The sequence below is a fragment of the Pteropus vampyrus genome, unplaced genomic scaffold (assembly GCF_000151845.1).
Source record: "Pteropus vampyrus isolate Shadow unplaced genomic scaffold, Pvam_2.0 Scaffold54, whole genome shotgun sequence".
NCBI classification, from domain to species: domain Eukaryota; kingdom Metazoa; phylum Chordata; class Mammalia; order Chiroptera; family Pteropodidae; genus Pteropus; species Pteropus vampyrus.
The window spans coordinates 6,799,073-6,821,889 of NW_011888835.1; the positions used below are offsets into that span (position 1 = coordinate 6,799,073).

General features: G+C 38.7%; 1 protein-coding gene across 2 annotated transcripts in view; it reads right to left on the reverse strand.

Annotated features, from left to right (window-relative positions):
• EXT1 (exostosin glycosyltransferase 1) overlaps positions 1-22,817 on the reverse strand; it is a 272,395-nt gene that overhangs the window by 240,141 nt on the left and 9,437 nt on the right. The gene's annotated exons all lie outside the window — the stretch shown is intronic.

A 22,817-nucleotide genomic window follows, 5' to 3' on the forward strand; every position in this document is an offset into this window, starting at 1 on the left:
CGGTTTTATTTAGATCCCTTCCAGTAAGTGGGGATACCAGTCCCATTCATGTCCAATGACTATAATAAAACACCACTTGAAAGTGGGTTTTCAATTACTCCACACTTCTAAAAGACATTTTTTTCCTCCTAAAAGTTTTTCTCCTCCCTCCTCCCCCAAATATAATGAAATGGCAAGGTTACCATTTGGCAGATGTTATCGTTTTAAGTCATACCTAAACTCAGGTCCAAATTCTTGAAACAGATCATCATCTTGACTAAAACCAGATCATCTATCTTGACTAAGAAAATGGACATCTACTAATCTTTGATCCGAGACATCTTTGCAGTGGCCTCGGCATGATAATCTTTCAGAAATGCCCAAAGCTTGGGCTCTGAGAGACCCGGCTGTGCAGTGTTTGCGTCTGACAAAGGACCAGAGCCAGGAAATTCTAACATCAAGGCTTGGCTGGACCTCTACTTTGGGAACCTTGGTTGTGATGTGTCGCTACGTCTCACTTATCCTTATGGCGAATAAATCAGGAGCTGATTTATTCGCCATAAGGAAGTGTCAGGAGGGAGCTGTCACTGAGAGGCACAGAAAATGTTTGTCATAAGGGGATGCTGTATACTAAATACTGTTACTAAAGACGACAGTTTCTCATGATTTAAACAAAGAAGTAAGTTTCCTTGGAAAGAGTTGTTATATGTGCTGTAGGGGGTAATTATTCTGGTTTACATTTTATACACTGAAAAAAGAAAACGAATATAACCAAAGTTGTTCTTTAGTTTGGGGGGAGATTTCTATATCCCCACAATTGTGGTACAGGAGTTAGAGAAGAATATCTCCTAAACAAAACATAAAAGAATTTCACAAGATCCTCACAGAAAAGTCACCAGTTGGTAATTCAAGAATTACAGGAACTCAAAGTCCACAAAACACAAACTCAGCTGCTTTGAAATGTAAATGTTAGGAATCCTCTCAGATAAAGTTTCAGAAACATACTCCACTTTCCCTTTACATTCCTGTTCTAGAAGGCAGAGAGAATGGTGTGGATTGTGGAGTTTTGAACACTGTCCATTGTATTCATTTTGTACTTTCATTCCAGAGAATGTAGATATGATTGGCTGCTTTAGGTGACTTCTAACAACAAATGTAAACATAAAAAGTTTTCAATGTGTCCCTCTGTGTTACTCTCAAAGTCTTTGCATGCACTTCCATGATCACTCAGGGATGATGCCTCTTGTGAATGTGTGTGTGTGTCTTAGCTCCACTCCTCAGAGCACCCTCCATCTCTGAGCTCTTGGAGACGAAGCACAGTGTTACCCTCATGCCTTACAGATTCCTCAGGAGCCCCAATGCCCGGCACAAGGGAAGTGCTCAACAAATGTGAGCTACTCTTATGACCAAGTGTTTGTTGAATGAATGTTTGATGGAATTCTCAGTAGATGGAGATGTCCTTCAAGAAAAAGTATTTACTGACATTATTTTTTATCTTGTATTTAGATTACAGAATTGATGATGCAACCAAATAGAAATTATACAGTAATTTTCATTTGATTTCACATAGGCAGAAAATTAAGTAATATTAACAAAATAAAAATAGAATAATAATAAAAAATAATAAAAGACTTCATAAAGATTTCATTTTGGGGACTTTTTTACTAAAATGTTTAGAAAACAATGTTCCAATTTCCCCCCTTTTAAACTAGGGAGAACGGAAAGAGGATAAAATTCAGTTTCCAAACAGAAGTTTCAATTAAGGAAACAATATAGAAAACCTCAAGCTGTTGCAGTTAAATAAACAAGTTCTTTTTCTTCCAAATTTATTAAAAAATAATATAAACAAACAATTCCTGCCATGTCCAGAATTCCTAGGAGGCAGTAAACTGCCTTTCAAGGTAGTATGCTAGGAATGCCAAGGGCCTGCTATCTCTGGAAAAGGTCACCAGTGAGTAGTGAGCTTCTGGGGTCAGGCACTCTCAAGCCATCCCAGATACCCACCAAGCTTTGCACAATCCCCCAGGGTCTAGCTCAGAGGCTTCCCTATTGAAGGCAACTGAGACCACCCTGGGCAAATTCCTACAAAACAAGGACAAAATGCGTAGTTCAACCAAAAGAAGAAAAGCTATGGACCCCAGTAATGACACTGTAGATGAATCTCCATAAACTTTTACAGCAAAAATAATAAGCTTTACCACTACTCAAGATTCTCTCCTGGGAGGTCCTTAAAAGCAGGGTTATCTCATTGTATTTAATCGCTGCAGCCGCGGCACAAAGCATGGCACAGCGAATGTGCTCAATAATTTTTGCAGAATGAATGAACAAGACAAAAGAAATAACAAAATAAAGCAGAATTCATCAGAAGACTTAGCTCTTAATTATTCTGAAAAGCGATAAAGCCAGAATTAACACAGACTCTAGTAACAAATAGCAAACAAAACAATAATAAATTTACCTCATAATTTTAAAAGATAGAGATATCTTTCTATCTGGAATTCTTACTAGGTCTGCACGTCAGAAAATATTCCTTATTTTTTATTAACAACTCAGAACTTTCACATTAGCTATAATTAAAACCTGTAGCCGTAGCCTATAATCTGATTTCATTTGTGGTTTCTTAAAAAATTAGAGACAACATTTATAAATACCAAACTGATTCTGTCATAAATTGAGTGTTCATTCTCTGTAATACCGGTAATATATTTATAACTATTTTTAATAGTAATCACATTTTTGCATTTCTTTCTAGTTGTATTACCTAAGCGTGCCTCCCTGGGTGCTATGATTTAGTCTTGCCCATTTCATAAAACGAAATCTGTTATATCTTTAAATCACTTGTCTCTACAAGTTCCCCTTCCAACCCTTTTTTAGTATAACTTATTATTTATCTGTTGAAGAATGAGAGACATTTACCTAGATTTTTAATTTTTAAATTTTAATAATAACCTTTCCTAGGTCAAGACCATTTTAGGGGAAAAAAAAAAAATCTCAGCCCCAAAGGTCATTACGAAAGACATAGTACACACACTGGTTCACGTTTTTGCTATAAAAGTTGTCATATGCTGTAAAAACGTTACTAAAAACATATCCCTCATAGTCAAGATTTTTCATGAGTAAAATTAACACCATTAGATGTATTGGAGAATCAGGGGAATAAAAAAAAGTCATCAAAACATTTTTTCATCAAAGCTAATTTTGCATTAAAAAAATAATTTTATGGGAATTAAAACTAACACACTGAAAGATTAGGGAAATTTGACCTCTCGATCTTTAAAAAAAAAAAAATTCAACTACAGTCCAAATAAACTGAACAAAGATACTAATTTTCCCACCATGTCCACAAGCCTGATGCTAACTTCCCTCTGTGCCCTAAGAATGTTAATTCCTTAAATAAAACTTTTCTAGTAAAGCACAGAATTCCTTTTGATGTCAAAACCATAGAAAGTCCAAAGGTTAGCCTGCCACTCAACATTATGACTGGTCCAAAACCTGAACAGGAAACCCATTTCAAAACTCACCCATACAAGGTACTGCAGTCCCAAAGGGAGAGCAGCTGGTCATTGTTTCACTCGCTGGTGTTTTTGTACTTTGCTTAAGGATTTATTCACAAGGGTGACAATGTCTACCGCATCACCAAGGAGAAACATTCTTTTGGATACAAAGAATCTCAGGCCATTTCTTCTAACACTTTCCCCACCACTAATTACTTTCTCAACATTCTAGAAGGCTAAAAGAGTCTAGTCTAGTTGAATGGCCCAGGATTTAGCCTGCATTAAATGCTATCTTGTACTTCACACCCCTCCAAAAATTAAAAAAAGAAAAGCATGAGCCACGTTGGGTGTAAGGGGGTGGGGAGTGGGCATAACAAGATTTATGTGGGAAAAAAATATTACTTCAGTAGAACAGATGGATAGAAATGGCTAATTATATAAAAATGGTTTCATTTACAAAAGGTTACCGGGGCATATAAACTCAGGGAAGCCAGGTTTTGGCAGAAAGTGAGTCATTTGTTTATCCAATGAACATTCACTACTGACGGCCCCTAGGCACCCTGCTTGGCACTAAATGAAAAGACAAAAGTGGTCTATGTCCCCAAAGAGCTCACAGTGTAATACGAGAGAGAGACCTAAACAGATGACTGTAGTAGAATTATAATACTGTATCATAAGGGGTCAGAGAAGAAGCAAAAGTAGGGTGTCATGGAGTCTCAAAGAGAGGGGCCTCTGAACCAGTATGAATGGACAGAGGAAGGCAAGAAGCATTTTCTCAGAGTCAGTGCTATAGCTGAATCTTGAAAGAGATAAAGGCAAGTAAAAATTTAGGTGAAGGTGAGTCTAGCGGTAGATGCTGCGCCCGCGGTGGAAGCAGCAAATGCATGACACGAACTGGAAATGGGAATAATCCATAGAGACGTCACAGAGTCACAGAAGCAATGCAGAAAACTGCACAGAGGACACCTCCACTCATCCAAATCACCTGGGCTTCCTGGGTTGTGCAGCTGATAAATGTCACTTGCCTGTTATCAATGAGAATTTTGTACCATCCTGAAATCTGATCAAATAGCTGTTTCCTTGAAGTACAAGACACGTCACACATTTTTTAAGCAATCGACTTCTACTATCATCTAATACCATTTTTTAGATTCCATATGAGTCTGGAAGCTAATAGATGAATTAAGGAAATAATTGCCTTTTCTTTTACCTCCCCATAAATTGGATCTAGCCATCAGCAAAACACATGGAAATTCCTTTGAAGAAGGTCTGATAGAGACTGAAACATTATTCTTGAAGGGAATTGGTTTTAATCAAATACTTGCCATTTTTTATCACTTATAGTTTAAATGGTGCTCTGCAGGCCTCAAGCATAATCAAAAAGTCTGAATTTTTCTCTGAAGGTAGTTCTTTTAAAACTCAGACAATGATAATGCCTTCAAAACTGCATGGATTTTTGCCACCAAAAGAATCTGAGCAATGAAGAACCAAAAACTACGTTCTTAAATATATAAAAGTCATATCTCATATACAATAATAGGGGGTGGAAAAGGTGTTGAGGCCACACGGAAAAGCTCATATGATCCTTATGAGCTGTGTAATGGCCAGGAAATGAGACGGAAAATTCTTAAGGGCACATTCTTTACAAAATGCAGAACAACCTCATACAATGGGAGGCCACTGGAAAGTCAGAAAATTTTGATTCTAACTCTGGCTCTTCCACTAATTAACACATCATCCCCCTGAGTCTCTGCTTTTTCACAGTCTCATCCTTCAGTATATCAATGTTTTTTTGTGGTTTGGTTTTTTTTGGTCCTAAAATTAAATTGATAATAAAACTAGTTAATATTTAGGGGGGCATTTATCTTATGCCAAGTATGTCCTTAATGCTTTCCATTCTATATCTCATTTAATCTCACAGAGCGATTTTAATGAGACAGGTACTAGGATCCCCATTATATGGATGAAGAACACAGGAGCTTCAGATAGTTAACTGACATGAAAAGATGCCAAGACAGGATTTCAGCTACACTACAAACTACACTGTTCGCCATCAAACACACTTAACGCTAAACTCAAACCCTGGCCTTCTCACTAAGACATGCAGGTAAATCAGATTCCAGGGGATTTTTAAAACATGTTGTTTTCCTAAAATAAAAGAAACATTTTTGCAGTTTTTCACACAAGATTGCCAAATGTGAATTCAGTATCCATTTGCAATAAAAATATTCTAATCTGCAATTTTCCACTTTATTTTACCTCCAAGCAGATATTTTCTACAACGGCTTCTGCTATAAAGTCAGGGGTGCTTTGGAATACAATGCCAGATCACCCCCTAGGATGCCCCCACTTTCATTCTCAATGTCTATAGATTAGAATGAGTATTCTGGGACCTTTCCTTCCATAAGCCTTTCATCAAAGAATTCGCTCTACAGAAGGGAGTGAGGGAGAGGACATCTGAGTAACTCTCTCTTCCTTGGCAGTCTTCCTGGTCTTCGCCGTTCTGCTTTTCTCTCTGAAAATACTGAATCCCAACAGGAGCAAGACATTGCCACCATCATTGAATGAATTGGTGCTGGTGTGCCTTTAATAGCCCACTTTAATTGTACCTTCGTAGTTTCTGCAGAAGCCCACCTACCACAAATGTATTAACAATCTCTTACCCTGTCCCTGGGGGATTACAACTGCTCCATTTTCTGTTCTTTCAACCCAACCCCTACACTACTTGCCTTCCTCTTAACACAGTCACAAAAGCTGAGAACAAAACAAAAAAATTACAGGATTTTAGCCATGTGTTACTTAGGTATATTAAATTATGGCATTGAATTTCCAGGGGAGGGGAAGGGAGGTCTTATAAGAGTGTGATTAATAGCATAAAAATGATAGCATGCTTGCTGCCACAACTGTGAGACAAGAAATGTTAATTTTTAGTTATTTTAAAACCATAACATCATCAAGTCCATTATAGAGAACTGACGGCTACTTCTGACCTCAGACCAAGGCAAGTTAATGGCCTTTCTCACCCTAAGATACCATGCCAGGCCAAAAATAGCAAAATGTATTAAAAATAGATGTTTTAACTGAGGCCCATTATGTTTAGGGACGTGTTTATTTCTAAACTTTTACATCATGCACCATAACACAATGCAAAAAGGACAATTCTCACGTGGTAAATCTCACCATTGTCCTAGGAAGTACTGTTTCACATCTGGAAGAAAAATTTGTGTTTCTAAAACTAGACACCATTACAGGGCATCTTAAAATTACAACAGGAAACATTTGACTTTATTATTTGGAAAATTCAAATTTGTTTTCCAGTAAGATCCGTCTGCTTTTTCTCAATCAGATCAATGTGAACAAAACTCTCCAAAAATAAAACCACTATAAAGTCATCATGAGATCAAGTATGTTAAAACAAAAATATTGTATCAAATGTCCACAGTTTTGTTTTTTAGCAATAAAGGAATGGGCTAATTTAAGGTTATGTGGGTGTCAATATTCTCTACAACAAAAAAGTTCCAAACTTACAGATAATGCAACCAAAAACACCATCTTAGGCTAATTGTAATTAATACTGAGCTGACCATATTTTTAAAAATCCAACTTCAAATAAATTTCTCATAAGTTGCCCGTACCTACATCGCCAATCACATCTTTGCTGGTTGGTCTTCCCAACTTCATTTAATTTCCCTCACTCATTCTAAAGTTCTTCTGAAACTGAAAACAGAGAATTAAGTTTGTGGTGAGGGAAAGAAACCTGAAATCTCAGAACAGTGAGGCTTGTGCTAACGATTAAACTCTTCCAATCAGTTTCTCAATCTGTGTTACCAAGATACCCTATGGAGTGTGGTACTTACGGCTCAAGAAATTTTTCTACTTCTGAGAGCTGAGTGACAAGACCAATCAATAGTAGTAGAACTGGTAGGGCTTTGGGAATGGAGAGACAGACTTTCCACCCTTATTTGAAGCATATAATTTGATCAAATTCCTTCTCAGGATAAAACAATGCTTTTGGCTAAACTCTGAACTTGAGTAATCTAACAACCACATTTGAAATTTAAACTTTTGAATGAGCCTGGTACACAAAAAGCACTTAATAAATACACATTCAATGCATGAATGAATAAATCTATAGAACAGTCCTCTAGACAATTAAAGAACATTTATGGGGAATACTGTTCTACTAAATACTCTCCATCTAGCCCCCACTGTTCCTATTAGTTGTCATGAATATATCTTCTTACAATGTGGCCAATCACTCAACGGTCACCTAAGTGTTTAATAATTCTGGTTGTCAAAACCTGCCTGGCCCTAATCCTATATTCTGAATATAAAGAATTCAAGAACTAAATCCCAGCGTCATTAAACACACACGTTTTCTGCCTATGCCCTAGTTGATGCCTCCACACCTCCCTTCCTAGCCTAGTTTAATTGGCTCCTAAATAGCCATTCTCATTCTGGTGCCCTCACCGCACAGCACATGGAGTAAGCAGCTTGACAGAGGTTTTCTAAACTCAGGAATCAAGCACCAGCTCTTACTCAGTTGTTCTCAATTAGAAAGAGGTGAAAGAGAACACCATCATACCAGCAGCCTGCTTAGTCCCAACTGATGCCTTCTCCCTGACCTAGTAACCTGTTAAGGTGGACCTTGAGGAACGTACACATTAGATTGGGAAGAAAATTGAAGAAATCTGCAAACGACTGGTCTTACCGCCCAAGCTCTCCCAGACAACCTGAATGGGGGAGGTTGAAGATGCCCCACTTGGACCTGCATGAGAACCCAGACCAAGGCTAACCGGTAATTACAGGGTTTACAGAGCACAAGATACAAAAGACTTTTCTGAGCTAGAATAAATAGGACTTGCTGAAGTGACTATGTTCGAGATGCTACCTCTTCTGATCCACTGCAAGCACCCACATCAAAATTATTAAAGAGCACAAAGTCTATACTACCTGCTATGGTCTGAATGTTAGTGTCTCCTCAAAATTCATAAGTTGGAACCTATGCCCCAAAGTGATGAAATTACAAGATGGAATCTTTGAGAGATAATTAGGTCATGAGGGCAGAACTCCCATAAATGGGATTACTGCCCTTACATGAGGCTCCAGAGACATCCTTCTCCCCTTCTACTATGTAAGGATATAGGGAGAAGTTGGCAGTCTACCACCCAGAAGAGGGCCTGCACCCAAACTCAACCCCCTGATCTTGGACTTCCAGCATCCAGAACTATGAGAAAAATCTCTGCTGTTTATAAGCCCCCTAGTCGTGGTATTTTGTTATAGCGGCCTGAGCGGATTAAGATACCACCAGAGTACTTGTCATAATGCATCCTGCTCAGACTTGGCTGAGTGTACCATCTCCCTCACTGGACCACCGACTTAAAGACTGAGGAGATCAGATATTCATTCAACAATTCAGCAACCAAGTGAGAAAGCAAGCTGGGCATATTATAGAATTCAGTTGTTGTCAAGCTTCCCTGACAAGCATCAAGGTCACGTATATAATCTTCAAGACACAGATGCCCAGAGCTCAGGTCCTACCAGATGCTGAGTCTATGCAGACTCGTGTTTTGAAAAGTCTCTGGAAGACTCTGCAAGCACAACACAGGTTAGACTCAGGGTGAGGTGTCAGGTAAGTGTCCAGGTTCCAGAGCTGAATCCGATCTGGGGTCAAATGCTAACTCTGTCTTATTCTTTCTGTGACTCTGAGCAAGTCATTTAACACGTCTAAGCCCTCACTGCCTCATATGTAAAATAGAGATTGGTTTAATGTATACTACATAGAGCTTTAGCAAGGATTAGAAAAGACAGTGTGTGTTAAGTACAGTATCTTCCTGGTACACAGTTAATGCTTAACATATGTCAGGTATTTCGGCTCAGGGCCCAAAGCACAGTGCCTTCCTTATATAATCCATATTGCACCACAATGGATGTTAATTAAATGGAATTCAAATGATATTTTATTCCTAACAGAGTTGTGGATAGGAGTTATAGATTTTTACACTGTTAAGCATATATATCCTCCTGCAGAGATATTGTTACAAGTTGAGGAAGGGTTAGGGAAAAATGTGTAGAAAGAGAAGAGTCTATTCAACTTATATATTTAACAAAACAGAATTTAGATGTCAAGTTTATACAGTATGGGCACAAAGATGCTGAAGCTATTAAAATAACCTATTTGCTAAAGCTTTGGTCACATTTCTCTCTCCCATGGGAACAAGAGACAAAGGGTAAGGATAAAGAGCAACACCTTCAGCAGTGCCATTTTGCCACTGAAGTCATATACCATAGCTTAATCGATGGGCAATATTTTGAGTGTCATTAGAAGCTTCATCAGAAAGTTAATGTTTCCTTTAGATTTATTTAAAGGGATTTAAAGATTCGTTCTTTTGCTTTTTTTTTAGTTCTTTTGTCTTGGTATTCTTACACGAGAATATTTTACATTCAAAGTCTAGTGGAAGACAGCACCATTTCTACAGTAGCAGTCACTGAGGGAAAATAATTCGCTTAATAGACATTCGCTTTACAGCAAACTTTAATGGAATGCATCTATTATATAATTGGAAAATAAGAGGTACATATTCACATGCATTTATCTGTCCTTGTGTGTGTGTGGGTGTGCGTGCACGCGCGTGTGTGTGTGTGTTACTTTACTTAGGCAAAAAGCAGTGTTTTTACTTAAATAAAATGGACTCTTGTTTCAGAGCATTAAAAAAGGAAAGCTTCATCCATTCTGCATTTTCACAGCCAACAAATCTTGTGTCTCTGTGTATCCTCCCTTATAATCTATTTTAAAGGAACATTTCAAGCACGCGAAAAATAAAAGAATACCATTCCTTAGATGAATCTGACTTGTAAATAAGGAAAGCTACTAAGTGTTTAGTGTTTTTGGTGTCTCTATAATAAACACTATAAATAATCTCAGAATAAACCGCTCATCTGGCTCTCCTCAGTGAAGCTTCATTTTTTAGGAAAGACAGCACAATATCTGGCATATTCTCTGGCACCCGACCCTCACCTCTTTAAAAAAATAATAAAAAGTGGGAGGAGTAAGGTTGTCGATCAAACAAAACAGAGTCTGAGAACTTAAGCACTCTTGTGCAACGCTCAGGTATCATCTTTCATTTATATGGCTAGTTATAGTTATCAATTGCCTAAAGTTTTGTGAAATCACACCACCAAATTTTTTTTTCATACCATCAGTACCTTTATGGAGTTGGGAGCCTCTTTAGGTAAATCATCTTAGGGGCAAGAGTACAGAAACAATCCATCCCCAAAATGCTTTCTGTTCTAAGCACTTGGCATAAAGCTACTGTGTCCACCGATTTCATACTGTGGCCTCCCAGACATCAAGGAAACACTCTGAATCCTAAGGACTAATTGCACATCCACATACTTCCTCTTCTACAGAGCTTTTTAATTGGGCACTTTAAGTTGCCAAGTGTGTTCGAAAATGGTATTTCAGAAGAGCACAAAAGTGACTGCAGATCTAGAATTGGAATATTTAGCCTCCCTTTGGATGAGGAACCGATGCTCTTATTTTAAGCTATTCATTCTCCAGTAGATGACAACATGAAGCGGGAAACCAAGTACCTGTGTCTACTTAATTCAGCTCGCATTCATAATAATATAAATGTTTCAACGCAAAAAAGATCATATAAAAAGGTTGGAAATCTAAAATTAAAAATCACTATTCAAACTGGGTGTATATATTAGATATATGTACTTTTACTTCCTGTAAGCAATTAGCTTAATAGTAGACAAAAAGGGATAACTATTTAGGGGCTTAATTTGACTAGTTAGACTCAGTAATTCTTGAAGCCTCCCTTCTCCAGCTAAACCCTGTGCTTTGATTCAAAAGAAAGGGGTCGATATCACATACGAGACTCTGCAACATCACACGGCCACATAAAACTGTCATCCTGAAATACTGCGCTGCATGATTTTGTTACTGCTTCTTTTATTCTTGCAGCAATGGACACACAACCTCAGAGGATGAATTCGCCACTTCAAGGCTTATGCCTACCGCTGGACAGAAACAATAAAAACAGTCTGGGGAACAGGAGCCCCCAGGGATGTAGGCGCTGCCATCCAATCTGACAGCAAATCCACCTCTGAAATTAATAATTTTTATACTTCCCACTTCTGAATTGTCTTTTCCACAGATGAGAATATACCTCCATTCCTAGGAAGGAGTCTAACCCTGAAATTAAATCCAATGCTACAAAACCACTGAGTCAAATTCTTTCATCAACTATTCATATACTAAAGCTAAAACCTTAGCTTCAGATTATGAACACAGTTTTCGAAATAACTACCAGGTATTGGAAGGGTTCTTGAACGAAGGACCATAAGGCAGGCCTATAAACACTACAAAAACCCATGTAAAAGTCTGAAGTGTACTTTTCTAAAAGGTTTTAGAATCCATAGAGTAGTCTGTTACTTTAAAAATTCAGCAACTATGAAATTGTTTCTTTAATTATGGGGGGAAATCATAAACAAAGCTATACCAATTGGACAGAATATAGAATAGGAAATAAATATTTTGTTCAATCTAATGTGTTTACCTAGAAGGAATACAATAACAAACTTTTATCATATACACTATAACAGAAAAAAATTTTCTTTAGTAAAAGATAAGTTGGATTCATGCACATAATTGGAAAGCCTTTGTTGTTATCGTTGTTATGTATTAATGGACAAAGATTCTTTATCACATTGAGCAGAATTTAAAAACCTGGTAGAAACAACCCATTCTCAGGCTAATAAAACAAGCCTTTACAGATAATTATGTTTTATTACTCTCCATTTTATGCGGATTGTGTTATACAAAACAAATACCAGATGCCTATTTGTTTTATTCATTTCAGGGGGAAAAAAATGTACAAGTACCTCTGTGAATAGAACTGCTTTTAATTAAACACAGTGCACAACGAGCACATAAAAATTAATACTGTTTGAAGCCAGCAGGTAGAAAGTAAATGTATCAGGCAACAACTGAGGAATACCTCTTTTGTGCTCGAGCTGAGTTGAGAAAGGAAACATTGCTAGGATTATTACTTGGGGCCTAAAGTCAGCAAGAGATATTTGAACAAGGTCATTCACAGACTTGTTTGGGGGAAATTAAGGCCAATGTTCATAAAAATATCAAGCCTGGAGGTGAGGGGGAACAAAATCAACGTATTTTATCGGCATCTGGATTAAACCAGAGCCTGTATTAGCCCTCCTTTATGAAATCAGGTGAGTCCATTCTGACCTATTAGAGCAAAGCTGTTGAGATGGAATGAACCAGGTTCATTTCTACTACATCAGAATACTGCCATCTGATTTCTGGTATGCCAAAGACTTAACCTGCAAACACTTAAAAGAAGGACATGTCATACAGTGGTTACTATCTGATTAATATACCCATGCTATAAAAAAAAAAAAAAAAAAGTGTTGGGGAGAGGCAGAGAAAAGAACAAATTTGGCCATTTTTGTTCAGACCCAAAAGAAATAAATCATATCTGTTCAACTGTCAGTTGAAATCAGAAAGTGAAAATTCAGCACGTAGCATTTTATTCCCACAATGAGAAAAATGTGGTATTTTTCTTTGACTTTTTTTCCCTTTGCTTTTGCTTTGTTTGCTTTTGATCAAATCACAGTAAGACTCACTCACTAGCCCGGTCCTAGACTTTGGTATCGTCTAGCCCATTATGATTTATACTCACTAGTGCCAAGAGAGAAAATAAACAGACATTTTGAAAGCACCATGTGAAGAAATGTGAAGCAGTTTGCAATTGTATCTGGTAACCAACTTTCTACAAAGAATATTGATGAATCTTTTCCAAATCACACTTTCTTAAGGGGTCAAACCCTACCTTCGACTATCGGATTGTCTTTTTGGATAATGGACTTTGGTCTTCAAGTTAAATGGAAAAAATAAACTGTATTTTCTTTTTATGTTAAAAAGCAATTAAAGTCATTTTTTTCACCTTTTAAACAGAAATGGACAACTGAGAAAATAAAGCTTTTAAATTGCTAATTCCCACTCCTGAAAAACTCATTTTGCTTAAAAAAAAAAAAAAAATAGGGTACTCCTCATTCTCAGAACAAGGATCAGGGTGAATATACAGAGACTATGATCAGAATTAAATGCCACATTTTATACTCTGTTATAATCTAACCAAATGCTTATTTCAAGCTTACAGTTATTAAAATGAGAAATGTATATATACACACACATATGTATATATATATACATACACACAATGATTGACATGGAACAATGATTGATATATAATTGACTGAAAAAAATTACAAAATGGGATATATATACAAAATGGTCCTCTTTTAAAGAAAATAATTAATATGTTATGTGCCTAGAAAAAAGAAACATACACTCAACTAGTAAAGGAGGTAAATGGGAGATGTATTATAGGTGACTTTCACTGTCTGTAATATTTGAACTTTGAACAAGGCTCAAGTATTACTTCTATAATCTGCAATCTGGATTTTTAAAAAAAAAAAAAAAAAATTTTTTTTTTCTTTCAGAACATTCACCAGATTGTGGTTTATGCTATAACCCCCGAGTGGTTCTATCTTAAAAGTTAAATGTAAAATTGCGCTTCTGAGATGAGAACCTTTATGAGCTAAACAGCTTGACTTGAATGGCAGTTGGAAGATAAGGGAGAGTCTGGAGACAGGAAGAGTGTGAGTGTGTGTACGTGAGCACACGTGTGTGCCCGTGTGAGCACAAGCCTTCACAGGGGGAAGGGTGCGTTATTGAAAAAGTAGTGAGTAAAAGGAGGGAACAGAGAGTAGGATGGGGTGACTCAGACTGGAGGAAGGGCTTTCAGACAAAGAGGTGCCTCTCATGGTCCCTGTATAACCGCAAGAGAGTATCTAGGAAAAAAGATGTATAAAATCCATCCTCGTCATGCTAGTGGGAGATGCCAGGCGCTGCTCCACAGGGAAGTGTCAACTAAAGGCCTGCATCAAAGAACCAAGCGGATGATCTATGGGAACTGAAATCGGCCTGGGGGAAACCATGTCCCCGGTGGACGAGGCCACAGAACTGTATGCCTGCCCTTCCTGCATCTGTGTATGTTGAGGGATTAGAGTCCTGGGAACCCATGGACTACAGGAGGCTGGCTGAACATGGCACGCTGGTGCCCCACTCATCAGCGGCCAGTGGGGACCAAGGTTCTGGTCCGAACAGCACAGAAGGAGCAGTTGAAGCGCCCAAGGAGTGAACACACATGCCTGGAGAGTTCCACCATGATTCTCTTTAATGACTTCACTCTCAGTCCGCATCCCAAAAAGAAGCCAAGGTCCAAAGCAAGAGAAACTGTACCTGGCCAAGACCTGAGGCCTATCTTAGACAATACACGTGGTTCAAGTTCCATAAAGCAGGCTTCTAGGGATGGTACAGAATTATGACTGGGAACCTACTCATAGCTAAAATGACAATCAAAGGCACAAGTTATCTCAAAGCTGTGAATCGTCATCTGATCTCGGTGAATCTCTAATTTCACTCCTACTGTGCTGCCCCTCAAGGCGGGGAGGTTTTTCTAAACTTCTTTTTTCTTATTTTTCTATTCACCATGCCCTTTAGAATGTTTATTTCAAACAAAGTTTAAAAATTCTAATAACTCAATTCCAAAAGTCTTTCTTTCTGCACTATAGGCCACCATGACCAATGACACTCATTTAACAGGTATTTCTTAAGGATCTACTACATGCTCATCACTGTGCTAATACCTGGGAAACATTAAAAACAAATACATAAGTCTTGAGACAAGACTTACAGATTTACGTCTAAATAAAATGAAAAGTGTGAAACAGCCAAATAACTCTGTGATTAAAAGCTATGTGGAGGCAACTGGTAGAGAGAAAGAACTCATCAGGTTCATCTTTCCACCATGAAAGGAGGTGCTGTATACTTTGATCCCAAGATATTTTTCTTTCTGTCTGGCCCCTTTGATCTATATTTGAAGAAGACCATGCTAAAGAAAACTAAAAAGGAGATGAGAAATTCCAGAATACGCCTCCATCTGTTTTGGTTCTAGAATTTCTAGATTAAAGACAGGACAGGCTAATTAACTACAGTAACATTTAACTAAGCACCTATAAAGCATGACACCACTGCAGTGGGGGAGACGGGTGAGCTCTAGCATGCAGAAAATGAACCTTTACCTCGAAAGGTGTGTAAACCCACAGAGACCAAAACTAAATAATAATAGTACAAGGTAGAATGATCTGAGAGTGAAAACTGCCCTGAGTCTAAATTCCAGAATTTCCCCAGGCCCTGATTGACGAGACATAAGGAGGACCCTCAAAGCCTGCATGCCCAGAACCCTAAAGTTATACAAAGTGAGAGACTAGAGGGAGGAGAAAAACTTCAGAGTCCTTCTACAGGTGTTATAAACAAACCCTTACATCACCTGCACAGTGTGGACAGAGAAATGCTTAATCAAGGCTTTGCTGATGAGGCTGGTGATAAGCAGGGAATACCCTGGGCTGTTCTGCTATCTGAAAAATTACTAGACCATTTTTATACCCCCAAGAAGAACTCAAATGACAGGCTTCAAATGACAGGTCTTACACCATCTCCTGAATAGGAGCAAACTGAGAAAGCCTGAAAGCCACCATACCTGGGAATTTCAAAAGAGAATATTTTAGGCTTTCCAAAACATGTCCAAAATATCCAATTAATTTACCTCATCTAATTAAATGAGTTAATTGGAAATACAGTATGGTATTTTTATCTCACTGCTATGTGAATCTACAAGTAAGTCAGCTTACTGAGAAAAAGAAGGGCTATTTTTATTTTGTGGAGAAGAGATAAGAGGACTTTGAGACAAGGAGAGGGGGACCAAAAAGAAAAAAAAAAGTAGTATTTGATTCTTGGTAGGAAATAATATCCAACGCTGACCCAATAACGTTCCCAGAAAAAAAAAAAATTGGAATTTGAATATTTACTCCACATGCAAATACAGGCCTATAGTCACTACTGTATGTAAAATATACACCTTCTTCTTGTCTGGAGCCAAGTAATATCAAATTTGGGATGAGACCAGGAAAGTCTGTTTTCTCATATTTAATAAACTATTCACTAGAGTCCCTTTTTCAAAAGCTGCTGTTAGAGAACAGTCTATATGTTTCTGTGATTTACGACAAGGACATAATCCCGTTCTAATAGGCTTTTTTTTTTTTTTTTTTTTTAGATATGGTGGCGTTTCAAGGAACAGGGTTTGACCTGTGGCACATCCCAATCACACCGCAAGCCCTGACAGTGTGGAATCTAGTAGAAATCAGATCGCGTCTGGATTTGGTGGCAGAAAAGGTATTATAAGAAAGCTCTTACAATGTGTTTGTTCATAACCGCACCTGGAACTCCTGAGAGAAAGAATGAAAACCTAAGTCATAACGCATCCTAATCTTCCCAGATCTTCAAACCACAGGCTAAAATTTCCTCCCCGACATTCGTGCTGACTGCTGCTCTAAGTTCATCATCAAGGACCGTCACACACACTGCTTTGATTTAACATGCAGAAACGGTACAGAGGTCCGGGTCCCGCTGCCGTTGACAATGCCATCCTAAAGGAAAACTTGTCGGTCGTTAATAGCCATGGAAATTGTTGCAAGCAGAAAGTTATTCACTGTTATCGCTTCCTGATTTGCTAAGTGCCCCATCATAATGGGATCAGGTAGTTTAGCTACTTGAATTGCTAGAGAAGAAAAAATAGTTTTATCTTCCTATCTTGCACAGGTTTATCTCAGAAAGTCATTTCAGGTGATCCCACTGGCACATCTGCCACCTTTTTAATGCATTTTCAAGAGGCAGGAACAAAAAGATCCATGTGATTGCTCAGCTTCACAGAACTGGTAGGAATATAATACTTTTGTAAAAGGAGAAAGAATCTTGTTTAAAGACATAAAGTCATATTAGTGACATGCACCCTTAGTTGAACAATTTATGGGTAATGAAAATCTGCATTGTGGCAACAGTTACAACAGGTGGTTGGAATTCTGGGCACATGCCAAACCACCCTGAGCTTCTATACCACTGGCAAGCCACTGTATCATATTGCACATGACAATTATAATGAGCTGTAAACAGAGAGGTCAAGTGAAAGAAATGAAATTAAAATGATGATAAACACACACAAGGGTTAAGTCTGAAATTATAGGAGTCTGAGAGTCTAACATGATATAATAGAACAGAAAGAATAATGACAGCAACAATGGTTATTTATCGAATACCTACTATGTACCAAGTACTGTTCTAAGAATATTACATGTACTATTACTCATTTAATCCTCACAGTAACAACCCTCTGCAGTAGGAATTATTATTCTCCCCAGTTTGTAAGTGAAGAAAAGAAAGCAGAGAAGTAAGTTGCCCAGCTAGTGGCAGAGCCACCATTGGAAACCAAGCCACTAGTCTCCAGAGCCCAAGTGCATAACCTCCAGCAATACATGGCTGGAAATCAAGAGATGTATGTCCTCACCCCGATGCTACTCACACAGGCTCCATGACCTTGGGCAGCTTGCCTAACCTCCCTGGGTCACTATTTCCTTACCTATATAACAAGAGTTACACTAGATCTTTAAGGTCACTTCCATGTTCTTATTACTCTTCTGTCCAGACAAAACTACCTGACACCATGACAGCATGACTGCACACCATGCTCCTATCCCCGGACAAACATGCGACAGACACACAGACATACACTGTACCTACGTACCTGCTAGCCAGCAATGAGCTCATAGGTCTCTACACAGGAAAACTAGATGAGGAAAACAGAGGCCTAAAGAGTCTTAGCCACCAACACACCCTAGAATGTCTACTCCACCTAGTGACTTTGTAGCCACTGTAACATCATAGCGCAAAGCATGATGCACATGTTTGTGGTGAGGTTGGTGTAAGTTGTATACAAGAAGAATACATACAATTATGTGCAGTACGAAATAGTTGATGATGACAATAAATGACTATGTTACTGGTTTATGTATTTACTAAACTATACTTTTTATCGTTAGAGTGTACTCTTTCAACTTACAAAAAAAAGTTTGCTGTAAAACCATATCATGTTAGGCCAGCAGCAGCCTCATAGATCTCATTTACCATGTCTCTTGACTGCATCATTTTCTCCCGTGTTTGATTTAACCTCATGTTGTTTTGTACAGTAACATGCTGTACAGCCTTGTAGCCGGGGAGCTATACGCTATCCCACATGGCCTAGGTGTGGAGTAGGCTACCCAACCTAGGGTCGTGTATGTGTACTCTATGAAGTTTACACAATGATGAACTCACCTAAGATGCATTTCTCACAGTGGATTCCAGTCATTAAGAGATGTGTGACGGACTGTATCGATGACAATACTGTACTGCATATTTGAAAGTTGCTAAGAGAGCAGAACTTAAAATTTGTAACTATGAGGTGATGGATGTTAACTAAACTTATTGAGGTAAAAGCATTTTGCAATATATACATATACCGAATCATTATGTTGTATACCTAAAAGTAATATATGTTAACTACATCAATAAAAAAAACGGTTTTACCTTGGTATTTAACTTCTTTGCTCTCTTTTATCCTACTTAGGTTACTCAGACATGGCCAAGTCTAAAATAAGTGCAAGAAAATAGTACTCTGTCTTTTACCTGTACTAAACATTCTGGTACTTAAATTCTATCTTAACATAAAATACTGTTCAATTTTTTAAAAACATGTAATATAACTCTACAATATAAATACAGAAAATATTATATATTTCCACTCTTTGAATCAATAAAAGACTGACTGCCCTACATTTACAGGTCTTCAGCATTACCCTTGCATACTTAAAAATTCAGTTATCATAAAAGGTATTGCTTAAAAGTGGCTTTTTTAACACAGTGTGAATTTTAAAGAAGCATGCAGCATATAAGAAATGGTGTTTTTAAGAAAAATTTATTCTCTGCCTCTCAGTAAAGCAAAAGCATTTCAGTATTAGATCCCCACTGATTAGATTTTCGGATTGGTTCAGATACACAGACCTAGAAATCATTTGGGAAAATGACCTTACCAAGCTTTGTAAAAACATAAAACATAATTCATACTTAATCAAGTGTCACATGACTACCACCAAATCTGAATCAATTTTTAAGACCTAGTAAGAAGCCAAGTAATTGTGATACAGTATATCCTCCATTTTATCTATATACTTTGAGCATTTTATTCAATATCCTGTGCAATTCCACAAGCTAACACAAACAAGCCAGGAGATTTTAAACGCAGGAAATGGAGGCCAGTGGGAGAAACAATGGTACACCTTCCTCTGCTTTTTCTTTCCCTTTGCTTTTTAATTAAATGGTAAATCTCAATATGAATTCATTAGAAGCCTGATAGCTCAATTAAGCACTATGTCACTATATACTCTAGGGCAATGCTTCAATATCAGTTAACAGAGTTTGGATGTAACTTGAGCAAAAAATGGAAGCCAAAAGTTATATTCAACCAACCATTTGGGAGAAAAATTACAATTAAGGAAGGACAAAAAGTCCCAATACCTACAGATTGTTAAAATTAAATGATAAGAAGACCATAATGGTTTCCCCTGTAGCAATAAATTCTTTAAATTCATATTATGCAGTAAACCCCCTCAGATCATTTTAATTCGGTTTCACTGATACTCCTATCCAACAGAACAGGAAGGAAGGAAGGAAGGGAAGGAAGGAATGAATTACCTTGGGGGGCAAAAAGTTTATTTGAGGAAACATCCTATTTGAAGACAAAAAGAAACTCTTAGTGAATCAGCAAATGATACACCAGAACGTGGAGGACTCAGGGAAGGTCTGTGCCATAAACCAGAGTGACATCTCCAGAATCCAACCATTTATCCAACCAAAACTGGGTGCCGAGGCACGGTGCTAGGCTGTGAAGACACATCAGTGAGTGAGCTCAGTGTTACTCTCCCAGTGAGGACATCTTTCCCCTCCATATTTAAAACTGCAAAACCCTCACCTCCACTCTCCAAATCACCTGGTAAGCTTCTCAAAAACCTGAAACTTCGTCCCTAGAGTCTGACTGGCCAAGAGTAGGGCCCAGGCCCCATTTTCAGAAGCTCCCCAGGTTGATATTCACCACTTTAACTCCTTTCTGTTACAGCTTTTCTTCTCAGCATCTAGCACCTTGTAAAACGAGCCATAATTGGCATGGTATCAGTCTCCAGCCACTAGACAGTGAGCATCTTTAAAGAAGGGATGTGGGACTCTTTTGCTCACTGTTCAATCCCCAGTGCCTACACATAGTAGGTGTCCAGTAAGTACTTGTTGAGTAAATTAATAAAAAATCAACATGAATCCTCTCATCAGGGTCTGTACAATCTACTGGAGAGAGAGAGAGAGAGGAAAAAAAACAAAACAAAAAACAGTTAAAGGAATATACAACCACAGCTGTGGCAAGTACTAACTGTTCTGTATAAGAGCGCATACCAGGAGAATTTGACCATGCCTGAGGCCATCAAGGAAGTGACAGTGGAAGAAGAAACGCGGAGCTGGGGGGCAGCTTTCTAAGAAAGAGAGAAGAAGGGTTGCGAGAGAAGGAGGAGGGAGAATGTGGCTCTGTCACGGGGCTGGGCATAGAGAGGCAGGCAGAGCTGGAGGACTCCACCTCCACAGCATGGGAACGGACTACGAGAAGCCTCCAAGCCGAATTCAAGTACAAAGGTGGCATGGTCATATTTTTCATCGGCGGTGCTGGGGATGATTTCCACCAATCTGTCAGGGTGCTGGAATGTATTCAGAAAGTGTGCAATCCATCCTATGCCTCCACCCATCAGCTCCCGTCCTGGGTACTCCTGGGAATATAGAAAAAAGCAGACTAATGACAGGCGCCCCAACAGGCAAGCCCTAAGCAACAGATCAGATGTCCCTTCACCCCTTCATGGTCCTCCAATCCCCAAACGCCATATGCCATGACATCTTGGGCGGGCGGGCCAGCTTGATCCAGGGCCATTTTCTTTACTCAAGCAAACGGCCCAAGACATTCTGGGCCCCAATCAAAACTAGCTAGCACCACAGGCCCACACCACAATACCAGGAAACTTTTTATTTCTTATAGTGCTGATATGTGTCATAAACTCCCAGAAATCCAAATTGGCGACAAATACCAGGAGTCCAGTGGTAACTCAAAGGAGACTCCCATGCATCTGGAGTTCTTTGGGAACTTGCTAAGCATGGTAGACAAGTTTTCAAATGGAGAACTTATTCTTAGGAGCACCAGGATATTTTTCTTTTAACCGTACAGGTAAAAAGAGTTATAAAATGCATCCCTTGTTGCTCTACTTTCTTAAACAAAGGACGGTGTACACAAGTGATGGCTCAGGGCCAACACTGTACTGTGGTGTGCTTCATCAAATATTTACAGAAGCTCAGGTTGGTGACAGGCACGGTGCTAGGTGGTGGGATTTACAGGCACACTCCTGAAGAGTCTGTAGGACACACTCTCGGGCACTGGGCCAGCTGTTCTTAAATTGCAGTGCTTCTTTACTTCTTCTGGCTGTTACATTTATAATTTCCTGGCCTGCTTCTTTACATTCGGGTTGCCAGCTGTCCCTTCTTCCCAGATCTGTCTACAAGAATCCCTCTCTCTAAATTTACTGCTTCTCATCTACTGTGGACTGTGAAACCAGATTACCAAACTGGTTAGAAACGTCTCTCCAAAGTAAGATTAAATAAATTCTAGGTGAGAAACCCAAGTGATACTCTATAAATCAATCATGCTATTGTTTGTGAGTGTATGGCCTTTATGATATTAGTTCCAGCTGTGCAGAAGCCATGGTTAAAAACGCAGGTTCAGAAGTCAGATGGCCTTGGTTCACATCCTAGGTGTGTGCTTTTAGGCAAGTCACTTTTAAAGATTCTCTGCCTCCGTTTTGCATCTAAAATGAGTTTCTTCCTGCTAGGGTGGACATAAAGATTAAAGAAGATACTGCCCATTACCCAACACACAGGACACTCTCAAGAAATATTAGTTGCTATTGCTATTATCATCATCATCAACTGGGCTCAAAGATGTCAGTGCCAACAGGATATGGCTTGCACAGTGTGTGCCACAACCAACTTCCCCTAACCACAGTCCCCTGTTCCAGGAAGCGACTTTAGGCTGTTCTTTGAGAAAGGATGGCCACCAATTAAATCAAGAATGGCAATGTGACAGAGCAGCCTTTTAACGGATGAGGTGACATACACCCAAGACATGGCCTCATATGAATAGCTCTCGCAGAAGGAGTAGTGGTCACCGGCAAAGCAATCGGGCTGGTTTCCTCCAGGGCCTGGATGAGAAGCTTCAGGAAAGACTTGCCAGGAGTTGG